This window comes from Schistocerca piceifrons, chromosome 1 (genome assembly GCF_021461385.2).
Source record: "Schistocerca piceifrons isolate TAMUIC-IGC-003096 chromosome 1, iqSchPice1.1, whole genome shotgun sequence".
Taxonomy (NCBI): domain Eukaryota; kingdom Metazoa; phylum Arthropoda; class Insecta; order Orthoptera; family Acrididae; genus Schistocerca; species Schistocerca piceifrons.
This window is the reverse complement of record NC_060138.1, coordinates 95,358,469-95,370,563: the sequence shown is the minus strand read 5'-3', so window position 1 is coordinate 95,370,563 and position 12,095 is coordinate 95,358,469. Positions and strand designations below refer to the sequence as shown.

The following is a 12,095-nucleotide window of genomic DNA, read 5'->3' as shown; positions in this document are numbered from 1 at the left end:
AGAGCTTCCCACCAGAGAGGGACATACCCTGAAGCTTGAGAGCAATAGTCCGAAGCAGCGGTTCCAGGGACAATACGAATAAAGACATAGAGAGCGGACTACCCTGAGGCACTCCGCGGCGGATAGCAATGGGCGGCGTCAGCTGCCCATTGACTGACACCCGTGCTGTTATTCCCCTATACAAATTGCCAAGAACACCACGTGATGAAGCGTTAAAACCTATTGTACCTAAAACACGATCTAAAAACACATGACTGACGTTATCAAAAGCCTTATAAAAATCAAGGAAGGCAAAGGCACAATGTACGTTTGTAACCGCCGCAACCGAGACAACATCCCGATATTCGGCTACTGGTGTCAGAATAGATCTATCATGAAAACAACATTGATGTGCACCAATCACACCCCGAAGCAGAGAAGACAACCGGCTATTGAGCGCTCTACCAGCTGTCTTATAGTCAAAATTCAGCAATGTGAGCGGACGAAGATTGGCAGCAGATAAACGACCAGAGGACTTCGGGATTAAAACAATTTTCCCTACTTTAAAATCGGCAGGCACATCCATCCCCCTGACAATCTCATTTAAAATCTGCGTAAAAATGCCACCCAAAAGAGGCCAAAAACGGAGATAAAATTCTTTAGGCAGGCCGTCTGGACCCGGCGATTTACTGGACGGAGAGCGAGCAATAAAATCGAAAACATCATCTACCTGGAACTCCCGGAGAAATTCGCCGTTCGCGTCAGGCGCGATCGTCGCAGTTAGATCCCCAAAGACATCATCCGAAAGAGACTCACCAGAATCATCGGCAGAATATAGACTAGTGTAATACTGATGAACAGCACGAACCATTTCCTCCTGTGCAATAAGCTGTCGCCCATCATCCACCGTAAGAGAAGAGATGAAGGAGCGACGACGACGAGTCTGATGCCGTAGCAGGTGGTACAAGGATGTCAGTTCACCTTCAACAAGAGAGTGAGGTTTCGACTTAACTCGCAGACCATCCATCTGTCGTCGTTTAAGGCTCAAGAGCTTGGCTTTAATACGACGAACATCATGGATCCGCAGTGGAGAGGTACCCGCCGCGTCATATAGTTCACGCAGGACAGAGTAGTAATATTCATACGTGTTCTTAAAATCACGCGTCCTAGCAGCACAGTAGAAAATCAAAGTCTGACGAATCTTGGGCTTGGCAAACGCAGTCCACCAAACCAGCAAGGAGGGGTATCGCGGGACAGAGCGAAGACATCGCTCCCACACGCCACTTATAACATCATCCATAGCACTGTCGGCAAGGTGGGAAACATTTAACATCCACTGGGAACGATAAAGTTTTGCAGGTTGGCGACTAAGATTTACAGTTGCAGTAAAAGCACAATGGTCAGAAAAACTAGTAGGAATAACATCGACAGAAAGAATTTTATCACATAAAAAATCAGATAAATAGAATCTGTCGAGTCTACTGCATGAGGACGCGGTAAAAAACGTATATTTCACCAGGGTTGGATATTTGTGTTCCCAAACATCACGCAGATGCATCGTACGAACTAAGTCATGTAAATCACGGCAATAATTAAAATTGGGGGACTGGTCTGCAGGGCGTAAAACACAATTAAAATCGCCTCCGAGCAGGAGACTCCGAGGACTCTGGCGCAAAAGATAAATAAGCTCTTCTTTATAAAAGCGCGATCGAGCCACAGTGTGACCCGAACCAGAGGGGGCATACAAAACAACGAGGCGGAGATCAAAAAGACGACAACCAATCCCACGGCCAGAGTCAAGGAATTCAATGTCAGTAATAGGAATGCCCTCTCGAAAGAAAAGAGCAGTTCCTGTTGAATATTCCGGCGCGACATTAAAAACAGTTTGAAATCCAGGTAGAGAGAGATCAGAAAACAACACTTCCTGCAAAAACACTACGTCCGCACAGGCGTCGTAAATAAACTGCCGCAAAGAGGCAATGCGAACGTCGGACTCAATACGGTTAACATTTAAGGTAAGAAAGGTGTATGCTTGAACCATAGAGAGAAAAGCGAGAAAACAAATCACCTACACCGACGCACCAGCGTCACAGTCCATAGCAGGGGTGACAGAGGCATCCGAGGGAGGGGGACTGCTACCCCGTTCCGCGGATCCCTTACGTTTCGGTTTTTTACGAACAGCATTAACGTTCGGCTGAACGCGTAACTTGCGTCGGCTGACGGGCAAGGAAACTTCAGCCGCCGGTGACGTAGGAGGGTCAAGTTCTGTATCCGACACCACCCGCGCCGGTCCACATGCGGGATCCGGGGTCGCGGGGGAAACATCCGACAAAACGGATTGGTCAACACCTGCACTAGCTTCCGGCAAACATGGACTGCACGGAGGCGAAACGTGAGCAGGAAGGTCCGAGGCCGCAGAGTTGGAAGGAAGCGGAGCAGCTCCGCTGGCAGAGGTATGGGGCAGCGAAGCAGGAAGTTGTCGCGGCTCCACTTGTTGTGACATCGAAGTTGGTTCGGAAGACGGCGCCAACAGGCCCGACCGACGACCCGACTCGAGAGAAGCTGCGTCGGAGGCCGGAGGGGCGCCAGCAGCCGCCACCGGAACCGCTACCTCAGGAGGGCAGGGAGCAGCTACAGTACACAGTGGCTCGGAGGATGCCGGTCGCTCGGACTGGGGCATCTCAGGGAGATCCTCATCCGTACTATTTCCATCGTGTGGGCGACGCCTCTTATTATTCAAAAGTGGCACACCCACCTGAGGGACAGACGGAACAACATCAGATTTAGCACGCAAAGGAGGAAATTCTGTATCAGGGGTGCGCAAAACCTGTGGAGGGGCGCTACTACCACTGGACTGTGCTACACCAAGAGCAGAACCACCTGCAACGAGGTCAGCGACCGTTAACTTGCGACGCTGTTCGAGAGAATTTTTTAAAACAAAAACTCTCCGCGGACAGTCGGTACGCACGTGACCACTTTCATTGCACAAAAAACAGGTGCCCACCTGACCACTATATGTTACATGGACACGATATCCACCGATCTGCAGGTGAGATGGAATATTCTGCTTAACGTGCATTTCGACTGAACGAATACCACTGTAACATTGCAGGCGATGTTGGCTTGACCAGCGTTCAAGGCGAATGCTCTTTACATCACCATACTTCTGTAGACCCTCCTTAAGATAGACATTATCCACCTCCGGTGGAAGGTTGTAAACACGAACATTGGTATACGTGATGGAAGCATTGGAAAGCAGCACGGTACTTACAGAATCATCCCGATGCCGAAAGAGAACTTGATGACCATATTTAGAAAGAATTTTATCAACCTGAAGTGGGTCCATAAACTTAACAAAGAAAACATACAGTTCGGTATCAAAATAAGCAGTGTGCACCTGATCCGAATGAACACCAAAGGTATCTACCAACCAATCATGAATCTCAAGAGAACTAGGTTGCACATGGCGGGTTGACTTGTCAAAAGCAAAACTAACTGTAGCCTGACGAGGAATAACCTGGGACGACATTTTCAAAATATGCGGTCGAAACCGCTACACAAAAAACACTGAAATAAGGACAGAAAGTAACACAAGGTACGAAACAACGACGGAGAAACACTCACAGAAGTTGCAACACAACACGTAAACAAAAACGATAGTCCACTATACGTAACGCTACGGCGGAGCGGAAGACTAGGCACGTCCACACTGCACGGCGTCTAAAGCGGAACTGTGTCCATTAGGCCACAGAGGCTGAGTGGCGTTAAGCTAGCGGTGTGCTCGCTCAAATCAACACTTGCCAGGTGTACCCTTCCTGATGCGCTATTCTACATCTGCAGAGAGTCAGGACGTCGCATGAGCCTTTCCTGTGTGCCTGTACATACTCAGACGTATCGAAGTCCGGGCACCTACTTTCTGCTGGCAATTCTTGTACCTGCCGTCTTAGGCTATTCCCTTTCTGAACTCCAAGTCCTGCACACAAGACAGTTAAGTGACTATTCATATGGGTCATAGTGTTTACCTACAAGGAATTTTAAAATAGCTTTTCCTATCACAGCGCCATCACGCTTTGAAACAATTCCGCAGCTAACAGGTCGATTGATAATGGCCGTCGTTTCGTTTCAGGTTGTCAGTAAGTGCGTATTTTCATATCGTCGTCATACCTGTGATACCTGTAAGCACTCAGAAACGCCAACTTTCTCAACTATTACACCTGTATGTGGTGAGAGTGATTTTGCCCCAGTGAGTAAAACGTGTACCTCTGGTGGGACTCGAACCCACAATCCCCGGTTTAGGAGACCGATGCCTTATCCATTTTTTTTTTTTTTTTTTCCCCCTTGTTTTTTTCATAAAGTCCGACGCCTTATCCATTTTTTTTTTTTTTTGCAGACACTCTACCACTCTTTTTTTTTTTTTTTTTTTTTTAACAGTGAATCCTCCACTACAGTCCACCGCTCTACCAACCTTTTTTTTTTTTTTTTTTTTTGGTGCTTTAAGTGGTATCAGGCAGGGAGAGGCAAGGAGGGCAGGGGTCATGCAATCTGAGGCCTGGCCATCTTGTCTCCCACCGTAACTGTCACCACGGCACCCTACCTCATCGGCGCACTGAAGAAATGCTGCGGCTTGACTCCGCCGCCAGTAACATAAAAACAGAAATTAGTCCGGAGACGAAATGTTGCATCCATTTGCAGTGTAAATGAATTTGTCCATTTTCATATGTATTCAGGAGAGCCGGGAATCCGTGCACTTTGCACCGCATGAGTGCGTCTCACCCCACAAATCAGAGTTAGTATTGAAATGAAAAATATAAATTAAAAGTCTTCTATCGTTGTTTCTCTCCATCGGATCGACTGTTACAATTAAGAAACTAGGAAACTCAGTTCTGTGCAGGGCATCCGCCAATGATACGGAACGCGCTACTACAAACATTCTGTTAATTTCTGAACGTGACGAATGATCCAAGTGACGCACTCGTAAATTAGTCTGTCCCGCACTTACTTCTTTGGACTTCACTTCGGGCGTCCGAAGGAAGAGTGGAATCCACCATGTCGGAAGAAATGGCTTTAAGCACTCCATCCTATATTGGCTGTGAAATGATCGTGTGACTTAAAAAGTTTGCAAAATGAGCTTTATAGTTTTTAGTCTTCTGTAGTCGGTGGTGCTGTATCATTAAATACAGGAGAAAGTCTTCTTTACTCGTTTCGTTCACATTGAAAAGATAGTAAACTGTGTGGCCTTTAAGCCAGTTTACTGAATTTCTTTTGGTCTGCGGGTAAGGCACTACCTCCGGAGTGAGGAAGTCAGCTGGCGTTATGGTCGCAGGGCATGTTCTAGTGATGCTCGCCAACAACTGTCGTATGACCGCCCAAACATCTCGCACTTTTTCGCAGACAAATCGGTGTTCCTCGCTATCTTGTACCTGGCAAGTGTTGCATAAGGGTGAATCGGCCAGATGAATGGAATGGAGTCTGGCATTGGTAGCTATTTTGCGATTCACCGTGAGATACCAAGACGCTCGCACGTGAGACGGTAAATGGCGTGAATGAATATTATCCCAAATCACCCGCCAATTGTGAGCTGTATATTTGTCTTCGATGTTATTCCTGGAGGTGGACTCGATCAAAGTCTTATAAAGTTGCTTCACCACCGTTATTTCCTTCGCCGGAATTCTTGTTCGAGCATAACTATATTCAAGCAGGAAGTATTTTAAATGATAAAGGTCGTGTGGAATATGATGTACATCAATCGGGGGGTTGAGGTTCGCTGGGGAGATTTCGTTGAGAAGGTGAGCAGTGAGACAGTGTGGAGATTTTGTCCATAGCTTATACATACTGCTTAGATAGAGCGCCTGTGCCTTTTTATAGACATCTGTGAGGTTCAATCCGCCCTTCCGAGGAGGGAGCGTCAACGTAACATATTTAACTTTGAAGATATTGCCTCTGGTCACAAAATGGCCCAGGGCAGACAGCATTCTACGTGCAATGCCACTGGGAAGAGGCAACACTTTGGCGACATAGTTAATCTTGGAGAGGATATAAGTGTTGACCAGTTCAATTTTTTGGAGAGCATTCAGTTTCCTCATGCTATGCAGTTGTACACATGCCCTAACTTTATGAAGTAAAGCTCTATAATTAACAGCAATGGTATTCTGTATCTTCCGCCGAAACTCAAGGCCTAAGCACTTTATACTGGTAATTTCTCGTAATCGGGTATGATTGGGTAGATTTATTCCCCGTCCAACATTCATGAGTCCGGATTTTTGCCAGTTCACCTTCGCCCCAGATACCGCCTCATATCGTTGAAGTATTTGAAGTGAGGACCGCACTTCTTGCGCGTTCACGACAAGAAAGCCGACATCATCTGCGTACGCACGGCACACAATCTTCCGGCTATTGATTTCCAATCCCTGCAAATGTGCAGTTAGCGTAGCGAGCAGAGGTTCTATGGCGATGGCAAAGAGAGCCATCGACATCGGACAGCCTTGCCTCACCGAACACTCGATATCAATAGCGCCACTGAGGCGACCATTAATTTGAATCCGCGACGTACTATTACGGATCAGATTGTCGAGTACTTGGGTGAACTGGCGCGGAAACCCCAATTCCTGCATGACGCGGAAAAGGAAACGATGGCTCACCCTGTCGAACGCTTTTGCAAAGTCTATCATGACGAGGGCGCATTTTAACTTGCAAGCCTCCGCTACGGCAATGACATCTCTGTAATCCGTGAGCGTGTGGTAAATAGATCTATCTCTACCGACACTCGTTCGATACTGTCCTGTGATTGTGGTCATGACAGTTTTGAGCCGTTGGCTCAGGACACGGGCGAATAGTTTATAATCACTATTTAATAACGTGAGAGGTCGCAGGTTAGTGAGGTCGTTACTGCACGGGGTCTTGGGCAGTAAGACAACAATTCCTTGTCGAAATTCCTGCGGAATAACGTTTTGTGGGTTCATTAGTTCTTTACATATTGCAAGGAGTTTCGATTTCATCTGCGGCCAGAAGGTTTGATATACTTCTGCAGGTATTCCATCGCAACCAGGAGATTTATTCTTCGGACTCCTTAGGATAACGTCTGTTAATTCGTCTTCTGTCACCTCTGTCATCAGCTGAGTCGCCTCTGTGGGGCTGAGTTTCCGTGATAAATTTGTCGCAAACTCCGCAAACACGGTATCATCTGTCATTTTATTGGACATCAGGTCTCGATAGTACTCTTCAATCGCACGCATAATGTCACTTTGTTTAGTAACTATTGCCCCGGTGCTGGTTCGGATGTGTGTAATGATTTTCCGACTGCCTCGTCGACTTTCACGTAACATGTGATACATGGCAGCCTCTTCTTCTTGCACCGTCTTAGGAACTCGCGCCCGAATTTGAAAACCTTCCAACTGTTTCCGTTGCAGCGTTAAAAGTTTCGCCTGAATTCTTTTGATCTTTGCAAAATTGCCGATAACGGTCGCGTCAAATTTATACAACTCCCGAAGACACTGAAAGTAAAATTCCATGGTCCGTTTGTGCCACAGACTTTTCTGACGGGAGTAAAACATTAAAGTTTTCCTAATTTGTGGTTTGGCGCATTTGAGCCACCACTCGATCGCGGAGTTGTAGGATCTGAATTTGCGTTCACATGCCGTCCAGGTGGACAGGAAGGCTTCTCGACATGCAGGATCATGCAAATGTGCGATGTTGAACTTCCATAACCCTCGACCCCGGTATGTTTCCTGTTTTTGCATGTTGACGGTGCAGATATAGGCAGCATGGTCGGAAAATACAGTTGGCCATATTTCGGTGTGTAGCAGGTGTTGCGTTAAATTACGCGATATGTAAATTCTATCTAACCTACTTGCCGAATGATTGGTAACATGCGTAAAACCCACTTCCACTCCGTGCATGTGCGTCCAAGTGTCAGTGAAGCGGAGTTCTTGAATGATCTGTTCTAATTCGACACACCGATTAAAGTGAGGAGTTTGATCGATTTGACGAAGCACACAATTGAAATCGCCGCCAAAAATGACATCACTGTAGTTGGTCCCGAAGAGCGGAAGGATCTCGTGGCGAAAAAATTCTGCACGGTGTTGCCTATTACTGGACCCAGAAGGTGCGTAAATATTAATCAGTCTGATGTTATTGACAGTGACTGCTATCCCTCTGCCGGTCACCAGTTTGGCCTCACAATTTGCAATGATCCCTTCTTTTAACAGTAATGCTGTTCCAAGTTCGAAACCGTTGCCAGGGTTCACGAAAGCGTTATACCCTGCTATGTGGTCTAACCTGATCTCACTCACTTCCTGAAGCATGGCTATATCGATGTCGGCTGCGTATAACAAGTCTTGTAAGTTCTTCAGATTCAAATCAGTGCGTATCTTATTGATATTGAGAGTCAGGATCTTGTAGGCCTGCAAGGTGGTCATAGATGTTTGGTACGAAAGGACCAAACGATAGGGTGCGTCATACAGCCTTCAATTGGAGGCGCTGACCGTATCGGTCGTTTGAGTAGCCATGGCCACGTGGACTTTGTGTCCATCAACCGCTGATACGGGGGGCAAGGAGCCGGTCGAGGGTGTGGAATCCTCCTGCATCTCTACATCAGCTTCGTTCGTTTCAAACTCGTCCGCCCAATTGGAAGAGCAAAGGGTGCCTACTGGCTCAGAAACTGGTGGATTCGTATTCTGTGGCTCAGTTTGCTGAGTGGGCGTCTCATCTGGTCCGCTGTCGTACATCGTGGGAGTCTCCGACATGGTGTCGTCTGATCGTGTTGTGTCCCGCGAGCGCGAAGGCGAGGCGGCAGCGTCTGCGGGCCCTTCTTTTAAATTCTGACCGATTAATTTAGCCTTTCCCCGCAAGCTCGGTGCTGTATCTTCCGCACCTTGGTGAGCCATCCTCCGCTTTTTATTTTTCTTCGGAGATCGATTACCACGTATTACTGTGTCGGAGTTGGGCATCGTTTCAGCGACTCGTTCAGACATGGGAGCAGGAGCCATGGACACCTCCACCAACTCGGCACCCCGTGAGGGCTGGTCCACCGCCATCTCACTGGTCCTGTTAGTTTCATGTGTTTCAGAAGCAGCCATCTCGGACGCGACTGGCGTGTCCGGAGACGTCACATTAACGACGGAACTGGGTCCGGCAGGTTTATCGCGAATCAGTTGTATGGACGGCTCACCGCGGGCAACCGACACGTACGATGGCTGTAATGTTGACATCGCGGGAGGGCTAACACTCTCTCCGGTTGGCAGTTGAACTACAGGACGCTGTAAACATTCCGCACGAACATGTCCCGTCGAGTTACATCTGGCACATGTTCTAGGTTGGCCATCATACATTACGACGGCACGGTACCCACAAACCGTGACGTACGACGGAATATGTCGTTGCAAGTCAACTTTAAGCTGCCTGACGCCATTCAGTACCGGATACTTATGCGCCGGAGACCAACGTTCGGCAAAGTTGCTCAAAACTTTGCCATACGGCGATATCGCAACGTTTATCTGGTCTGCTGGGACCTCAAACGGTAGTTCAAAAATGCGAATTGTTCTAAGTCCAAGCCCGGCGTGAGAAACAGTAACCACACCCACATTGCCATCACTATGCTTAAACTTCAAACCAGAACTAAAGGAGTCAACTAGTTTGTCACAAAACTCGGCATCTCTCATCTTGATATAAACGATGCTAGACAGAATCGACAAATGTATACCGATAATCTCATCGAGGCCGATTTTCATCACTTCTTCGAGGAAATCCTCGATTTCGAAGGATGTTGGTCGGGCAAACGTGTTATCGAACGTTAACTTCAAGGTGTCTTTCCTCATAGTATGTGCCATCACTGAATTATCAACGTCATTCCACAAACGCAAGAATAACCGCTGCTAGCGAGCGACTTACCCCGCAGAAGTAAACAAGCCAGCCGCAGCGCGGAGCACAGACAACCGCACGCCACGGCCGCTGCAGGCAGACTGTCCATTAGGCCACAGAGGCTGACTGGCGTTAAGCTAGCGGTGTGCTCGCTCAAATCAACACTTGCCAGGTGTACCCTTCCTGATGCGCTACTCTACGTCTGCAGAGAGTCAGCACGTCGCATGAGCCTTTCCTGTGTGCCTGTACATACTCAGACGTATCGAAGTCCAGGCACCTACTTTCTGCTGGCAATTCTTGTACCTGCCGTCTTAGGCTATTCCCTTTCTGAACTCCAAGTCCTGCACACAAGACAGTTAAGTGACTATTCATATGGGTCATAGTGTTTACCTACAAGGAATTTTAAAATAGCTTTCCCTATCACAGCGCCATCACGCTTTGAAACACTTCCGCAGCTAACAGGTCGATTGATAATGGCCGTCGTTTCGTTTCAGGTTGTCAGTAAGTGCGTATTTTCATATCGTCGTCATACCTGTGATACCTGTAAGCACTCAGAAACGCCAACTTTCTCAACTATTGCACCTGTATGTGGTGAGAGTGATTTTGCCCCAGTGAGTAAAACGTGTACCTCTGGTGGGACTCGAACCCACAATCCCCGGTTTAGGAGACCGATGCCTTATCCATTAGGCCACAGAGGCTGACTGGCGTTAAGCTAGCGGTGTGCTCGCTCAAATCAACACTTGCCAGGTGTACCCTTCCTGATGCGCTACTCTACGTCTGCAGAGAGTCAGGACGTCGCATGAGCCTTTCCTGTGTGCCTGTACATACTCAGACGTATCGAAGTCCAGGCACCTACTTTCTGCTGGCAATTCTTGTACCTGCCGTCTTAGGCTATTCCCTTTCTGAACTCCAAGTCCTGCACACAAGACAGTTAAGTGACTATTCATATGGGTCATAGTGTTTACCTACAAGGAATTTTAAAATAGCTTTCCCTATCACAGCGCCATCACGCTTTGAAACACTTCCGCAGCTAACAGGTCGATTGATAATGGCCGTCGTTTCGTTTCAGGTTGTCAGTAAGTGCGTATTTTCATATCGTCGTCATACCTGTGATACCTGTAAGCACTCAGAAACGCCAACTTTCTCAACTATTGCACCTGTATGTGGTGAGAGTGATTTTGCCCCAGTGAGTAAAACGTGTACCTCTGGTGGGACTCGAACCCACAATCCCCGGTTTAGGAGACCGATGCCTTATCCATTAGGCCACAGAGGCTGACTGGCGTTAAGCTAGCGGTGTGCTCGCTCAAATCAACACTTGCCAGGTGTACCCTTCCTGATGCGCTACTCTACGTCTGCAGAGAGTCAGGACGTCGCATGAGCCTTTCCTGTGTGCCTGTACATACTCAGACGTATCGAAGTCCAGGCACCTACTTTCTGCTGGCAATTCTTGTACCTGCCGTCTTAGGCTATTCCCTTTCTGAACTCCAAGTCCTGCACACAAGACAGTTAAGTGACTATTCATATGGGTCATAGTGTTTACCTACAAGGAATTTTAAAATAGCTTTCCCTATCACAGCGCCATAACGCTTTGAAACACTTCCGCAGCTAACAGGTCGATTGATAATGGCCGTCGTTTCGTTTCAGGTTGTCAGTAAGTGCGTATTTTCATATCGTCGTCATACCTGTGATACCTGTAAGCACTCAGAAACGCCAACTTTCTCAACTATTGCACCTGTATGTGGTGAGAGTGATTTTGCCCCAGTGAGTAAAACGTGTACGTCTGGTGGGACTCGAACCCACAATCCCCGGTTTAGGAGACCGATGCCTTATCCATTAGGCCACAGAGGCTGACTGGCGTTAAGCTAGCGGTGTGCTCGCCCAAATCAACACTTGCCAGGTGTACCCTTCCTGATGCGCTACTCTGCGTCTGCAGAGAGTCAGGACGTCGCATGAGCCTTTCCTGTGTGCCTGTACATACTCAGACGTATCGAAGTCCAGGCACCTACTTTCTGCTGGCAATTCTTGTACCTGCCGTCTTAGGCTATTCCCTTTCTGAACTCCAAATCCTGCACACAAGACAGTTAAGTGACTATTCATATGGGTCATAGTGTTTACCTACAAGGAATTTTAAAATAGCTTTCCCTATCACAGCGCCATCACGCTTTGAAACACTTCCGCAGCTAACAGGTCGATTGATAATGGCCGTCGTTTCGTTTCAGGTTGTCAGTAAGTGCGTATTTTCATATCGTCGTCATACCTGT

General features: G+C 47.6%; 3 non-coding genes across 3 annotated transcripts; all 3 read right to left on the bottom strand.

The window, feature by feature from the left end:
* Positions 1-10,459: 10,459 nt before the first annotated feature.
* On the bottom strand, positions 10,460-10,532 carry Trnar-ccu. Its single transcript has one exon. It is a non-coding gene; the product is annotated as a tRNA-Arg (tRNA).
* A 502-nt stretch (positions 10,533-11,034) lies between these two features.
* On the bottom strand, positions 11,035-11,107 carry Trnar-ccu. Its single transcript has one exon. It is a non-coding gene; the product is annotated as a tRNA-Arg (tRNA).
* Positions 11,108-11,609: 502 nt separating this feature from the next.
* Trnar-ccu lies at positions 11,610-11,682 on the bottom strand. Its single transcript has one exon. It is a non-coding gene; the product is annotated as a tRNA-Arg (tRNA).
* Between the last annotated feature and the right edge of the window lie 413 nt (positions 11,683-12,095).